The following is a 16,179-nucleotide window of genomic DNA, read 5'->3' on the forward strand; positions in this document are numbered from 1 at the left end:
TAGAAAATAGAAAGAGAACTTCGAACAGTTCTTTTAAACCGGAAATGCATCTTACATTGATCTCTTTGAAACAGGATCTCTCCTGAGTTCATGAAGGGGTCTGGGCACAATTAACAAAAGATTAACAGCTGTATAATGAATTAGTTCTAATATTTTTATTGCAATTTCTATTTGCTGTATTAAAATTTTTAAATTTTTGTATTTTATTTGAAATTCATAAGATATACGAGGGTCGTTTGAAAAGTCCGTGCAAAAATAAAAACTACTTAATTTTTTGGGGTAAACCTTTTTTATTTTTCAACATAGTCTCCTTTTAGGCTTATACACTTCGTCCAACGCTGCTCTAGTTTGTTGATCCCTTCCGAATAATAGGATTTGTCCAAGTCTGAAAAATAGCCATTCGTTTCTGTAATCACCTCCTCGTTTGAATAAAATCTTTTTCCCGCCAGCCATTTCTTCATATTGGGGAACAAATAGTAGTCCGAGGGAGCCAAGTCTGGAGAATAGGGGGGATGTGAAACGAGTTTGAACCCTATTTCCATTAATTTTGCGACCACAACTGCTGAGGTGTGAGCTGGTGCGTTGTCGTGATGGAAAAGGACTTTTTTGTGGGCCAATCGTGGGCGTTTTTCTTGCAGCTCGGTTTTCAAACTGTCCAATAACGATGAATAATATGCACCTGTAATAGTTTTACCCTTTTCCAGATAGTCGATGAGGATTATTCCTTGCGAATCCCAAAAGACAGTCGCCATAATATTTCCGGCCGAAGGAACGGTCTTCGCCTTTTTTGGCGCAGATTCCCCCTTGGTAACCCATTGTTTAGATTGTTCTTTGGTCTCAGGAGTGTAGTGATGTATCCATGTTTCATCCACAGTGACGAAACGACGCTTAAAGTCCTGCGAATTCTTCTGGAACTGCTGCAAACCGTCCTTGCCACACTTCACACGATTTCGTTTTTGGTCAAGCGTGAGCAATCGCGGCACCCATCTTGCGGATAGCTTTGTCATGTCCAAATGTTGATGCAAAATATTATGTACCCGCTCATTCGAGATGCCCACAGCACTAGCAATCTCACGCACCTTCACTCTTCTGTCATCCATCACCATATCATGGATTTTATCAATGATTTCTGGAGTAGTCACCTCAACAGGGCGTCCAGAACGTTCAGCGCCACTTGTGCCCATATGGCCACTCCGAAAATTTTGAAACCACTTATAAACTGTTCTAATCGAAGGTGCAGAGTCACCATAATGTTTATCAAGCTTCTCTATAGTCTCCTCAGGCGTTTTGCCTTTCATAAAGTAGTGTTTAATCAACACACGAAATTCTTTTTCGTCCATTTTTTGAAAATCACTCGACTTCCTCGATTCAAACGAATGCCAAACACAAAGAAATAGACCGATCTGGCTGAAACTTGGTGTGTGTTCTTCCAAGAGATGCTACTAACTAAACATAACCTCGATACGCGTCAGTAGTGCTATCTCTCTGACTTTGCATGGACTTTTCAAACGACCCTCGTACACCCTTATATTTACACAGATATATTATCTGTGTTTGATTTTAGTTCTAGTTCGAAGGGAATATTTAGGACACCATTTTCACTCGATTAATTTTTTTTTAAAAAAAAAGGAATCCTTAAACTTTAAATTTGTATTTTCCCGTGAAAAGACTTACACATTTTTCTGAATTATCACTTCTAAATCGTGAATTATCAAATATACCATTTAGCTGTAACACCTATCCTCTACAACAATTATCCAATTATGTATTTATGTAATAAAAGGAGTACGGTAGAAATATTATTGCAGCAAATCACGGCAGGATCAGTACAAGGCCAGCTATAATAGCTTCCTGCACCTTCCTTCCAACAACAATATTATTTTTTCTTTTTTTTGCATATTTCGGAATAAAAACGACTTATTATTATTTTTATTTAATATTAAGTAAAATAATTTTTCCTTAAAGCTACGTCATTTCGAAGCATTGGTTTGAAAAAGTGGTTTGACTATTCTTTTTATTTTACATTTACCATAATAATTATTTTTGGCTTAATCGTGCTTCTTTTGGCACATTTAAATATCAGTTGTTAAATTTCGTTAGATAAATAAAGGAAGCGGATGTTATCAGCAATGGTTTGATAAGGTGCGCCAGTTTTGTAGTGGCAAAACTGTATATACAACTTTGAATCCGGTTATCATTTCAACATTGTTATTGTTAGACGTGTCTCTAATAAAGCAAGAAGTGGGATGCCATTACACGACGGGGAAAGTCTAAAATGTGCTTTTATCTGTTTTGAAAGCAACGTCTGTTTGCGTCTGTCTGTCATATTTGGCTACTTACTTTGTTTAAATTAAATGTTTGTAGCGTTCTTGTTATACGTAGTTTGAGAATGGAGTGAATTAAAATTCTATACAAATTCTTCTTCTGTATTGAGGAGCATATTAATCTCTTTTTATTGAAATTTGATTGAAAATGATTGGGTTAATTTAGTTGTCGATCGATGATTTGATTCAAAAAAATTTTATCCATCCGTAGTTTTTACTCTAAAACGATTTCCTTAAATTGAAATATACGTTACGATTATTTTAATTTAAGGCGAGCATATGAAGTCCCCGTGCTTTTTCAGGGCACTGCCAGCCTCCGGACAATGTTCTCTCTATTTGAGACCAATTTTTCTTGCCATCACACGTTCAGAAAATACAAGTTTTTAAATTACCGAGTAAAAGGAAAATAAGTGATTCATTATTTGCTTGAAATAGACTTAATTGATCCAAAAATAAGCTGAACTGAATTTATTTTCCATTTTCAGAACAAAACAAGTTGACTTAGAAATTTATTGAGTTAAAATAAATAAATAATTGCACAAAATCCAAATGGCTAAGACAGAAAATTTAATGTTTATGAGCAGAAAAAGGAAAAATATTGCCGGCAATGTTGATACCAAATTGTGAGGGGGGGACGGGAGGCAAAACCCTTTGGCTCCTTAGAAATATTCTTTGGCAGTACGCCCAGCATCTTGTTCTGTGTGACCTCTTTTTTTTCTTCTTCTTTTAACAGATTCGATGTTATTTTTGCCATTTAAAGAACATTTCTGCCGGCTTGTAAACATTTTTATGTTTAAATTAGTTGGATTTATTTGCAGTAATGCTTATTTGCATTCCAGCTATCGAAGTAATAGTATCGGAAGGGGAGACAAACATAGTAGGCCTCAAATTAATTGTGTAATGGATTAATGCCGGGAATCGGAATGAGAACCGCATCGTTATCTTTGAGGCGATCCTTGGCTCAAATTGCTTCTAGGCTTATAATAATAATAATAATAATAATAGTGCATTTATTAAGATAAAGGTATATACATTCTACAAAATACTCGTAGATCAACATAAATCAGTAGCACTTATCAGCATGGACAGAATCCGTCTGCCGAGTTGCTAATCTATGTATGATTACAAACAACTTTTTACTTTCATAATTAACAAAAAAATTAAAGAAAAAAGAGATAGAATAAAAACAAATGAACACGGAAGTTAATTAAACAAAATCTTCCAGCAACAATTTGCTATAAAGTAGGGCATCTTTTAGATATTTACAGAGTAAAGACCAGTCCTTGCCATCGAGATATTTGCAAATTTCATCTATTGAGAGTACATTTTTTCCTAAATATTGCCGCCTGTAAGGGGGGCTAGTATCGGGCATATTCCGACAAAGTGCAAAATATCTTCTCTGTTTCTTGTAAATTGCAAAGGGTACACACAATTGACATGCATCTAGAGTGTGGAGGTTTACACTTTGAGACATTGAGGCCCTTTTTTGTTCCTTAGCCATAGATTGTAAAGGAAGCAGTGGAGGTCTTTCTTTGCTATTAGGCATAATGTAATCTGGCGGTGTGCAATCTACACTATCTGCTCGATTTTTCTTCTTTTCCATTATATCTCCTTGGGTAATTATATTCAAAAAAGAAAGTGATGAACAATTCACTCCATTATATGAATCTGCAGGATCCAACGACTTGAGTAAATCTCTAACATGTCTCACATGTATACGAGCTTCTCTCATGGTATATGGTTCTTCTACGACTTTAATAACAGATCCTTCTTTCAGCCCTTCAATATTTTTGAGCTCAACAAAGTTGTCCAATGTATTGCCATCTAATTGCAAAGAAAAACAGGTCCTATGGCATGTTTCTTCTCTATCTATTAACAACTGATGTATCACTTGTACTAGTTCCATACTAGATACCTGAATATCAAATGCCTCGGTGCCTGGACTAACTATTTTCACCATGAATCCCATTTCTTGAATGAAAACAACTTCAGCCTCTTCTTTCTTATCGCTGCAGTTTTTCTCACTAGTTTTCATTTCTCCTTTCTCAACAATGCTTTCATCTTCATCCTTATTATTTGAGGATTTCTGGTCCAGTTTTGTCGTGGTATTGTCACTCTCTGGCACCGTACCATTCAATTTAATTTCACATTGAAGGATTGTCTGTTTTTTCAAGATTTTCTTTTAGGGTTTCGTTTTCAAGGTAGTTCTTTTTGTTTAATAGGTTCCTTCGTTACTGGTGCAACTTCATTTGCCATAAAAAAAAATTAAAGGAAGCACGAATTTAAAGAAAAAGACCAACTAATTCGGAAAACGAAAGGAGACAATCCACGCCAAAATTCAGACTGCACATGTGCTCACTGCTCAGTTATCTCAGTGTGGAGGTTTATAATTTAGATAAAATGATTCTGATCTGGCCTGAATAATCAATTGTGAATCAGAGTATAATCTACATTGTATTTCAGTCTGGGATAAATCCTATGAAACTGCCTCTCCCTCGCTCTTGATTCTAAGTGTGCTCTTTCACTTAGCTGCAATTCCCTAATAAAGTTGTTTAAATTACATTTCCCGCTAACTAGGTGATCTACTTCATATTGTGGCAACTGTAGTGCTTCTAGGCTTATACACTTGTTTAAATTTTTGTAACTACGAGGGTCGTTTGAAAAGTCCGTGCAAAAATAAAAACTACTTAATTTTTTGGGGTAAACCTTTTTTATTTTTCAACATAGTCTCCTTTTAGGCTTATACACTTCGTCCAACGCTGCTCCAGTTTGTTGATCCCTTCCGAATAATAGGATTTGTCCAAGTCTGAAAAATAGCCATTCGTTTCTGCTATCACCTCCTCGTTTGAATAAAATCTTTTTCCCGCCAGCCATTTCTTCATATTGGGGAACAAATAGTAGTCCGAGGGAGCCAAGTCTGGAGAATAGGGGGGATGTGAAACGAGTTGGAACCCTATTTCCATTAATTTTGCGACCACAACTGCTGAGGTGAGAGCTGGTGCGTTGCCGTGATGGAAAAGGACTTTTTTGTGGGCCAATCGTGGGCGTTTTTCTTGCAACTCGCTTTTCAAACGGTCCAATAACGATGAATAATATGCACCTGTAATAGTTTTACCCTTTTCCAGATAGTCGATGAGGATTATTCCTTGCGAATCCCAAAAGACAGTCGCCATAATCTTTCCGGCCGAAGGAACGGTCTTCGCCTTTTTTTGGCGCAGATTCCCCCTTGGTAACCCATTGTTTAGATTGTTCTTTGGTCTCAGGAGTGTAGTGATGTATCCATGTTTCATCCACGGTGACGAAACGACGCTTAAAGTCCTGCGGATTCTTCTGAAACAGCTGCAAACCGTCCTTGCAACACTTCACACGATTTCGTTTTTGGTCAAGCGTGAGCAATCGCGGCACCCATCTTGCGGATAGCTTTGTCATGTCCAAATGTTGATGCAAAATATTATGTACCCGTTCATTCGAGATGCCCACAGCACTAGCAATCTCACGCACCTTCACTCTTCTGTCATCCATCACCATATCATGGATTTTATCAGTGATTTCTGGAGTAGTAACCTCAACAGGGCGTCCAGAACGTTCAGCGTCACTTGTGCCCATATGGCCACTCCGAAAATTTTGAAACCACTTATAAACTGTTTTAATCGAAGGTGCAGAGTCGTCACCATAATGTTTATCAAGCTTCTCTTTAGTCTCCTGAGGCGTTTTGCCTTTCATAAAGTAGTGTTTAATCAACACACGAAATTCTTTTTCGTCCATTTTTTGAAAAATCACTCGACTTCCTCGATTCAAACGAATGCCAAACACAAAGAAATAGACCGATCTGGCTGAAACTTGGTGTGTGTTCTTCCAAGAGATGCTACTAACTAAACATAACCTCGATACGCGCCAGTAGTGCTATCTCTCTGAATTTGCACGGACTTTTCAAACGACCCTCGTACTTTAAAGAAACAGATGAAAATGGAACGTTCGCTAACTGGTGCTCAATATATGAATATCCGTGTAGGGACCATGTCTTTCCGTCGGATATTCCAGGATATCCACTCTTCGACTCTCTCCAAAAGCTCATAAATGTGGCGCTGATACTTGAGGTGTAATTGGTCTTGACAGTTCTCCCTGGCAACTCCAGCTCCCTGTACCGCTGAACACTAGTTAATATTGTATTTAAACAATTCTGATATCTAAGAGAGAGTATCTTTTCCAACGTAATTGATGGTTGGCCATGCAGGATCTTTTGTCCAAATATTTGTATTAAAATTAATGATTCTATTTAAAACAATTTTTTACTTTTCTGTTTCAGGTAAGCCTTAAAAGAGTTGTTTAATTTCAAACATTAATGAGTAAGTAAATGATTAAATATTTTATTAATTTTTTTTTTTTAAAGTGGTACTATCCAATTGGTCTATCTAAAAGATAAATATTAAATTTATTGTATTTTAAAACATTGGGTAGGTTTCCCAATTGGAGAAGTAACCAGTGATGGCATCCTACTGGTTCGCGCGAACCGTTTTTTAAAAATATGAAACCTTAGGGACTGGTTATTAAAAATAAAAGAATTACTCTCGACTTCAGTTTTGAATCGTGCCGCCATGTTCTGCAGCGTTGCAACTGTAGACTAATTCGGGAGCCGTACAAAATTGTAACCGCGCCATAATCTGTTTTGTTTGTGGGTGTGTGTGTGTGTGTGAAAAAATGGTATTTTTAATGCAAAGTTAGGCTAGGTAAGTGATTTGTTTTCACTCTTAACAAAACTTGGCTTTATGGTACCGTTTCCCGAAAAATTTAGGATTACATCACTGGATGTGAGGAACTCAAAGTCTCTGTGGCTATCCCTGTCCAACATGATTAGTTACCCACAAAACTGATACCTCCAAACTTTACACTACACATTGAAGATCCTACAGAAATAATTGGAACTTGCTGGGTTAGTTTACAGAACCCACAGCTCACCAGAACTTACATTCTTCGACAATACATTCAGGGTACCTCAATGGAGCTTTTGGAGAACGCATATCCTAGCCTCTCTTAGGTCTAGAAGGTGCTCAAAAATGGCTTATTGTCAGTTACAAGTGAGTTTTGAAGATAGATGAGCATCTTGCCCTTCAGTCGTGCTGTGATCTTCTACAGTACCCAAAATTTTATATCGTAACCAAAATCCTTCCTTCTGCTGACGTAGTCTGTTACTGCCAAGGGCTGTAGGTTGAATATCCTCATCCCCTTGAAATGTTTCCTAAAGCACCAATCATCAGACTGGTTCTTCCTCTCCTACCTAGTTTTTAAGAGCTCATCGGCAGAGTTTTTTTACAATAATCTCATACCATGTTTGATTCCCTAATTGATTTTTTCAGGGTTTCTTTGCTAACCTTAAGGATCGTCTGCACAAAGTCCATATTTTTATTTATAACTTCCTTTAGGTGAGTGAATGGAATATCCTTCCTATTACCATTCAGTTCGATGACAACTTCATTTCCATTGATGCCAACATTTCTCGTATTCAAGGGGATGGTATTTATGAGCTGCCAATGTTTTTAGTTGCAGTCTGGGTTCGCTAAAAGTTGAGCTCCCTTTTAAGGCCATCTCTCAATGTTTTCTAAAACACCTTACAACAATTACTTGCCTTTAATACCCTAGAAAACTAATTTCTTGGTGGTTTTATTGTTTTAATTGCTGTTCTGCTAACAAAAGTGAAAGTTCACCATGTCTGAGGTTAAAAATAAACCAAATCACAATCCAGCTGAAACTGAAACTTGTAACTTAAGGTCCATGACTGACTTAATAATTAAGAATCCGCAGCAGGGTTTCTAGTGAAGAATCAGGTTGTGAAACAGAAGGTTCCTGATCAATAAGAGTGATCTGGCATCGAGTACACTTGCATCAATTTTGCCCGCGACATATGATTTGGACGTACCTTTACAAATATTCCTACATATAATTAAAATTTTATTAAAGAAATGAATACAACAATAGTGCAGAGAAAAGGAAATTTATAGTGTAGCTGGCCAACATCCTGAAAGCGATTACAGTCCTGGAATACAACATTTCAACCTCTTAAATTCTTTATTTTTCAACTAAATTCTCAAACAATAATGCATGCACTCATTCATTGCATCTCTTATTATTTTATTATATGTTATTTGATTTTTATTGCCTACAATTTTAGTAGTCAAAATACTAACTGAAAGCCTCTGAAAAATCATAAAATAGTGAGATAATAAAATAGCAAGGTTTGTACTATATTTAGTCATATTTGGTTCTTTTTTGTTTTTTAGCAGTAAGTAATATGCTTTAAGATTGACAAAGTTATGTTATTTTCTTCTTCATTTTGTAAAAATGAAATTAAAAATTAAAAATATAGTACAGTAATATAGTAAAGTGAAAATTAAAGTATTATAAACGTGTGTGATCAGTTACGAAAATAAATAACAATAATAATAATAATACGCTAATACTAATAATTTTAATAATAAAACTATGATTTACCAATCGTCCCTGGTATTTTTAAACAATAAAAATAATTATTGTCTAATTTAAAAAAAATAAACCATTAGAAAAATAAATAATTAAAAAAATTACCAAAGGTGAAATCTTTCCAATAGTTTCAAATTATTACGCTAGGTAGCAGTAAGCGACAGACTGGTGAGGTTTATAGAAACGACCGCTAGATAGCATGGTAGTGTTATTTAGTTGTAATGGCCGTTCGTGTGATAGCTCTGTTGTGATTTAATCTGTATTTATTTATTTAAAGTGATTGTTTTTTACTCATAATTTGGTTTTGAATTCATTTAAAAGTGTGCAACATGATATGTTGAAGTGTATTAATATTAATGGATATGTTATTATTGAAAAGAAATAGTGAAAATAAAATTAAAGAAAGGTTGTATGCAGTATGAAATAAAGGTAAGGAAAATATTTAAATTTGGTTGCTATTCAGTCTGAAGTTTTAAATTAAGTACATAGTTATTTTAGAAATGAAACGTATTTCATAAACATTTAACATTTTCTGCATAATAAGTGTTATCAATCTTAATATCAATTTATTTTAAACAAGCTGAAATAATATGGTCTGGGATAGGCTTATTTTTGTTGAACATTAATTCAGTTTGGAGCAAAAGGTTAATTCACTTCTTAATTAATTAATTTAAACAATATTAACTTGTCATTTTCAAATTATTTTTGTTATTTAATTACGGGTTTAATTGCTACAGACTTCCAGAGTGTCTGACAATAAAAGTAATTCATTTAACATTTAGAGATTGCTGTTATCTTGTGAGTTAAACATTTTCTTAACATCAGCTTAATGGAAGTTAATAAAGTCTTTTATCATTGAATGATACTACTAATTGATTATATCATTATAGTTCTTTGTTTAAAAAGAGTTTTAATTTGAAAGTTTCATTCAAATTGGAAAGATTCTAGTTGCGGATTCGTTTTCATTTTTATTTTGTGATGTTACCAAGGTTGAATGACTATGAAAACAAAAGATTCTAAATTTTATTCAAGAAAACTTGTAGGCTTATAGGATCTATCTTGAATGTTATTTGGTTTTAAATAAGTTTAGCCCAATTTTAAACTACCAGAATGTTTGAGAAGGTTATCAGTTTACTCTTAATACAGTAAAAACATTGTATCAAATCTCTTGTCCAACTTAGCTTGAACTTACAAGTGTTTTTCAACTCTTCTACATTAATTTCTCATCAATTTACACTAATTCCTAACGCTCGAATAGATAGTTTCGAATGGTTATTTACTGTGAGTTATCGTTGCAACATCTACGGTACTTCTACAATTCGATGTTAGCTTAAATGTGATCTATTCATTTATTGTAAGCCTACAATTTGTAGTAATATAAATTTGCAATTATGATTTATTATTTATTTTGCTTTTTGTTTCATGTTTTATTAATCTTTTCCACGATTTTTTCACTTTATTATTTCTTTAATGCATTTGTTTTTTCTGATAATACCTAAATAGTATCTCCAATAGAGCTAGAAAACAAAGTGCATAGTTGCAGTAGTAGTTTTAACTGAGAGCTTGAAGTACATTTTTTTACTTCTTCACTGACATCTCCTGCACTCATTCAGGTGTCTCATGGTCTGCAGAGATTGTTGTGGAGGTAGTAACTCTTGGGTTTTGTTGGAACTTCGTTACATCGCCACACATTAAATGATTTACCCATCGGCACTTAAAAGAGTCATAATTGACATTTTAAGCGGACATTGATTTGGCTTTATTATTCACTCTCTCCTCAGTGTACAGTCTAGCATCTAATAGCATTATCGGAATTGTTTTAAATTTATATTATTACCACTTCATCTATCTGGCAACATTTTAGATAAGTTTGCTCCCCTAATAGCTCGGCCGAGGAAGGTTTTTTTTTTTATTACTCCAATCTCTGCACTTTAATTAGTAGGTTCTATGCAACAGGCTGCAATATAATTATGCATTATTATATCTATTATTACAGAGCATTTCGGTGAGGTTTGTTCAGCCATTGTTATGTGTTTGGTAGGGAATGGCTTTAAATAGGGTGTCCCTGTTATAGCTAATTGGGGTCGTTCATAATATCATTGTAAATAGTATTGTGTTAGTATACTTTTACACTCTCGCTGAGATGTAGAACAAGCTATACATCATGTAACCACCCACGCTCTGCCAGAAACATGATGTAAATCAAATTCTCTAACCCAAACTGTTGATGCTAATCATCACCTCTAATGATGGATGAAAATCCATCAACGATAATATAAATAATTTTATTGGAATGATTTTTTTATTCTTTCCCTGACCGGATCTTTGCATACCCACCCCTTTGTAACTTTGCGTGCATTTTGTTTCCTACTAATTAATCACGCACAACTTCGATTAACAAAGTTTTTCTGTTTCTAGAAGCACTACGATTGGTTAGATTTGTGTCGTTTATTGTTTTTATGTGGCCTTATTTAAAAAAACTTTGAACTAGTTGATTATACTTTGTCAACTCCTACTGCTGTACAGGTGTATTGATATTTACAATGTGCGTTTTAAATTTTTTTGTATACTTTGTTTGCGGCCATTTTATTAAGGTTAAGCGTTATCAATTCAATATTTCACTGGATAATTTTCATTATCTTCAAAAAATAGGTTTTTAAAATATATTATTTTCTGTTAGTGTTCAGGCCAGCGGAGTGGGTGGGCGAAAAATCAAGGAAAATTCAAATTTTATATTAGTTAAGGTACCACCACCAGCCTCGAGATTCAACTTATGGTCAAAATCAATCAATCGCAATTGCCATTTTAATGTGTCGATTTTAATTGTCGATTTTTCAATTTTTTTAAAAATTTCCTTTTTTTTAACAGCTACTAAGATTTTCTTTACGCTTAATAAACTGTTATAACTTTTTATCAGAATTGCCGGAAATGCCGTATAATAGTATTTTAATTTTTTGAAAATGGTACCTTTAAATTGATCATGTATAAAATTTGATGCTGTTTTTTTTACCAAAACACAAAACAAAACTCTTTTAAGTTTCTGTACAAGATTTGAACAAACATATCTAATCAAAACTTCCTGCAATCTTTTATTTGAGTCTTGACTTTTTCTTAATTAGGTTTATTTTCAGAGCTCTAAATTTTTGACGCTGAATGTTTATAGTTTAAATTAAAAGACTATTAATTAATAATAATAATAATAAAAAATTCAGATAATTAGAATGAAAAAAATCGACGGGATATACGGCTCCAAAGATAGTGCAGGGTCAGTAAACAGTTTCATTGTAGATCAATAATCTCGTCTGACAAATGTAATATTTCCGGTTGGAAGTGTCGCCGCGCCATTAAAAAACAATATTAAACAGGAAATAAAATATAAAGGTGGAATTACGGCTCATTGAGAACTTACATTCTGTTTGTAACAGTGGCTATCAAATTCTATCAAGTTTATTAGCTAATGTGCCAGTGATTTTATATATATGTATTTTTTTAATCATTTATTTAGTTACAATCAACGCATTTTATTGCGTTACAAGCAACAATGTTAACAATAAACAACATATAACTCTCATAGTGGAGAAGTTACCCAGCGGTAACACTCCAATAACATTTCACTATCTATAGTCTCTCGTCATCAGAGAGGAGATCCCGAGGCCACTGTCTTTTAAGACTGTCCTAGAAGTGTTGTCTGGAAATGTTCTTGAAGATAGTTGTTGTACAAGTAGATTGTGATGAGATTGAAGGTTAAGATGGAATTTTCTGTATCGTGTTTTAGCAACTTGTGCGACGAAGGATTTGTTCAAGTCTGTGTTAATGGTTTGATTGGTGACGTAGAAAGGAGCGCCAAACTATAGAGCGAATAATTAAAGATTGGATCCTTTGGGAGGTTTGAGCGTTTGGTTGAGCCTCTACAGTTCGATGCCATAAGCCCATGCTGGATTTATAATACTTACTCAAGTCTTTTGTTGTCCTGAGTGAGTTTTGTTCTGTTGTCTAGTAGTCTTTTCAGTTGTCTAAAGCGTCTTTTGAGTTCTGTTCTCTTAAGCTGTGTATGTGGATTCCGTGTAAGTCTTTTGACAAGGTAAAACCCAAGGTAGTGGACTACGTTGACTACTGGTAAAGGAATTAAATTGTAAAAGACAGGAGGAAGAGTGATGCGTCGAAGAGTGAAGGTAATGTTTTGAGATTTTGTCTAGTTCAGTTTGTGATAGTCCATTTTTTGAACCAATTTTCTAAGGAGGTGAGGTGAGACTGAAGGTTTCTCTAAGCATATTAATGGATCTTTGTTAGTCGATAAGATGGCAGTATCGTCAGCATAGGTGAGAAGAGTAGTCTCAGGATGAGTTGGTATGTCTGAATTCCGGTTTTATGTTAATAAATCTGTTGTTTCTTAGACTGTCTGAGTATCTGGTTCTGGGTTATCTTGAAGTAGCTGCTATAGGTTAGGCTCCAGGCGGAGCAGATGTAGAGTAATGTCTGCCTTATAACCACTTTGTAGAAGAGGTGTCTGTTCTGTACTGTCATCTTCGAGTCTCAGAACAGTAAAGGAAACTAGTCTTGTAGTCCAGTTTACCGGAGTTCACTTTGTCCTAAACGTGAATAGAGAAGGTCAGCTTGTTGTCCAATGTTAAGACGAGGTACTTGACGTGGTTAGACCATTGTTTCAGAATATTGTTGTCTAATTTTTCTTCAGCTTCCGTACGATGAGCTTACAAAGTGTAGAGACAATCTTTAGGATGGATTCACTTAGAATAAAATTACATTTTCGGCCATAACTTCAAACTTCTTGCGACTTTTTCTTTTTATATTTTCTCTTTAAATACAAACACAGCCTAACAACTCTCAAGGTAACCTCCAAAAAAATGAATTTTCCGACAATAAATCCAAAAATCAAATTTCGGAGTAGCAGTGCCTTCTTGAGAGCGAGTAATTGAGCTGCATTGAGTCCACAAAAGCTTTGCTTTCCTATCACAAAGATCGAACTCAAGAAGTGCAAACTATTCTATTTATGAACCCCCTCCTCAAGGGGGCCGGGGGCATACCCCCTGGGTGAGTCAACCCCATTGCATTCTCTTTGTCCGTTTAATTGTCTTGTATTGTTTAAACATATTGTCACCTGTTAAAATAATGCAAGGCTATAATATTATAAGAATAGTTTTTGAAATAAAGTTCTCCGACTATTATAACGTTCAAATATCTTGCTGTGCTGTTTTGCTTCTCAATTCCTTTCGCATAGATCTTAAGGACCCCATCTGGACAACAGTTCATCCACCTCTTCTCGTATATTACAAACAATGGAAGGCTCCCTGTTGTTTTAGTAATTGCTTTCTTATCTATTTTTTTTTAAATTTCGTATAACTTTAAATAAAATATCTTTCTTAATGGCGATTATTAAACAAAATGACCATAAATTGTGTTATTATTGATCAAAACTTAATGATCCCTATGTGCGTCTTTTATAAGGCACCTTTCTGCGAGCTGTTCAATTCCTCGCTGCTGCCATCCCTTGGTTTACTAAACAGAAAACTCCTCTCCGTCAGTTGCATCATCACCTTTGCGGAAAGTTATTAAATTTTCCCGCCAGAATGAATGTCAAAGGAGAGTGCAACGTGAACATTTTTATTTTTACTCTTGTTAGCAGGAATGGTTTTATTTACCGTGAATGCAGTTTTGCACTACTTGCATTTTTGTTTTGGGCAAAATTTGTGTGTGTGTGTTCATTTCGTGACGCATTTCATGCCACATATGCGTATTTTCGATCAACACTCTAATTGGAAAACCTATACGATTACTGTACTTCTACGAGCGGTAACACGAAATAAAAAAGCTCTTTGATCTTGGAGCTCTGTGCATTTATTTCTCACTTAGATTATATCCAGTAAAAGCTGAAATCCTGATATGGTGTCCTTTTTTTTTTATCTAATAGGATTCTACTTGAGGTGTAACCTTTTATTCATGATTTGGTTTTTTAGCTCCTTAAATTTGGGTTGATTGTACCCTATTCCCAAGGCCCAAAGCAAGTGGTTATCCAAGCATTTTCTTATTTACAATCTGCTAACTAATGCAATGAGTAAATATGCTGATAGATTAAACTGTCTTTGAGGTAAGTGGCCTCAGGAGGTCTTAGCTCCCAAAACCGCTGCAACGTTTCTCAGAAATGCATTAAAAATAAGCTAGTTTATGAAAATATTATTTAATTATTTTATTTCTTTTATTTTCTTTTTGTCGTTTAATTAAAATTTTAATTTTTACCTTATGGCAGCAATAAAATTATTCAAAGGTTTAATAACACTTTTCTAGAAATTCCGAGCTAATCATTTATTTTTATGGCTGCGAAAATAAAGACTAAAACTTTTTGTGAGAATATTTTTATGATGGTATAAATAATTTTATTTCAAACTGTATCATTGATGCATTTTTTAAAAAAAATAAACTTAAGAAATAACATTTACTCGCCATAATATTTGCAGCAAGAAAGAAATGGTGCGCGTTCAAATTTTATGCTTTCATATTTAATTTACTTTCATGTTAGATTTTTTGTTTTTTGAGAGACCCACTAAAAGGTAAAAAGCGTGAGTTGAAATATTTGGAATTTAATTTGTAACTTAGGCCGGTGAATAACATCATGAGACTTGATGAAATAAACTGCCAATTACCGCTGGCAACATCAGTAATTCTAACCTTCAAGACTGTTACAATTCTTTGGCATATTTTAAGACTCTTGAGAATAACATCCGTTCCAATGGAGCCATATATCAGCTTCAATTTCAGCCCACCACAAAACAACCACCAAAACTAATTTCATCATCTCATCAGCTCCAATTCTAATCTAATTCAGTTGTAATAACAGGTGTTTAGTATAGTTGGCGAGCTCTTCCAGTTCAAGGCTAACTACTTATTTATAAACAATGTATATATTCAGTTATACGTAATTTTTAATAAAAACAATCACCTGCTCATTAAAACTGTAATGTGGCAGGTCTAAACATGCACACTTCAAAAATAGACATTTTCATATAAAGTAACATTTCATTAGATAACAAATATTAGAGGGTAAACTAATGTTGGCTTTCATTGGCGGTTAACGTTCTGCCTGAAGATTCTGTACCCAATAATAGGGGTGTATAACAGTGCAGAGTTCTGTAACTGGTCGCCACGGCAGTATTCTACATTTCCAAGGTGGGAAAATAGAAGACATCGTCTTGATTTCCATTGCTTGTCTTCTTTTCGAGATGGCCACCATTATCTGACTTTATAATATGTGGTGTAACATATCCTATATGTAGACATTAGGGTCAAGGGTATGTTGGCATTGGTAGTGGTCATTCCAAATTGCTGGCTTCTTCCCTAGTTACCTGGAAGAGCACTGGTTTGGTTACCA

General features: G+C 34.6%; 2 protein-coding genes across 3 annotated transcripts in view; both read left to right on the forward strand.

Moving 5' to 3' along the window:
- Positions 1–16,179, forward strand: part of LOC141454479 (centaurin-gamma-1A-like) — a 120,248-nt gene that overhangs the window by 81,437 nt on the left and 22,632 nt on the right. The window lies entirely within an intron of this gene.
- LOC141454476 (centaurin-gamma-1A-like) overlaps positions 1–16,179 on the forward strand; it is a 215,356-nt gene that overhangs the window by 72,584 nt on the left and 126,593 nt on the right. Inside the window, exon 1 of one of the 2 annotated variants that reach the window (XM_074128722.1) lies at positions 9,030–9,227. The exons of the other annotated variant lie outside the window; for it this stretch is intronic. The gene's annotated coding sequence lies outside the window, so the exon portion shown is untranslated. Of the gene's footprint in view, positions 1–9,029; positions 9,228–16,179 lie in introns of those variants that run through there. 2 annotated transcript variants of the gene reach the window in all.

This window comes from Rhodnius prolixus, unplaced genomic scaffold (assembly GCF_049639745.1).
Source record: "Rhodnius prolixus isolate KJV_2025 unplaced genomic scaffold, Rpr scaffold_9, whole genome shotgun sequence".
NCBI classification, from domain to species: Eukaryota; Metazoa; Arthropoda; class Insecta; order Hemiptera; family Reduviidae; genus Rhodnius; species Rhodnius prolixus.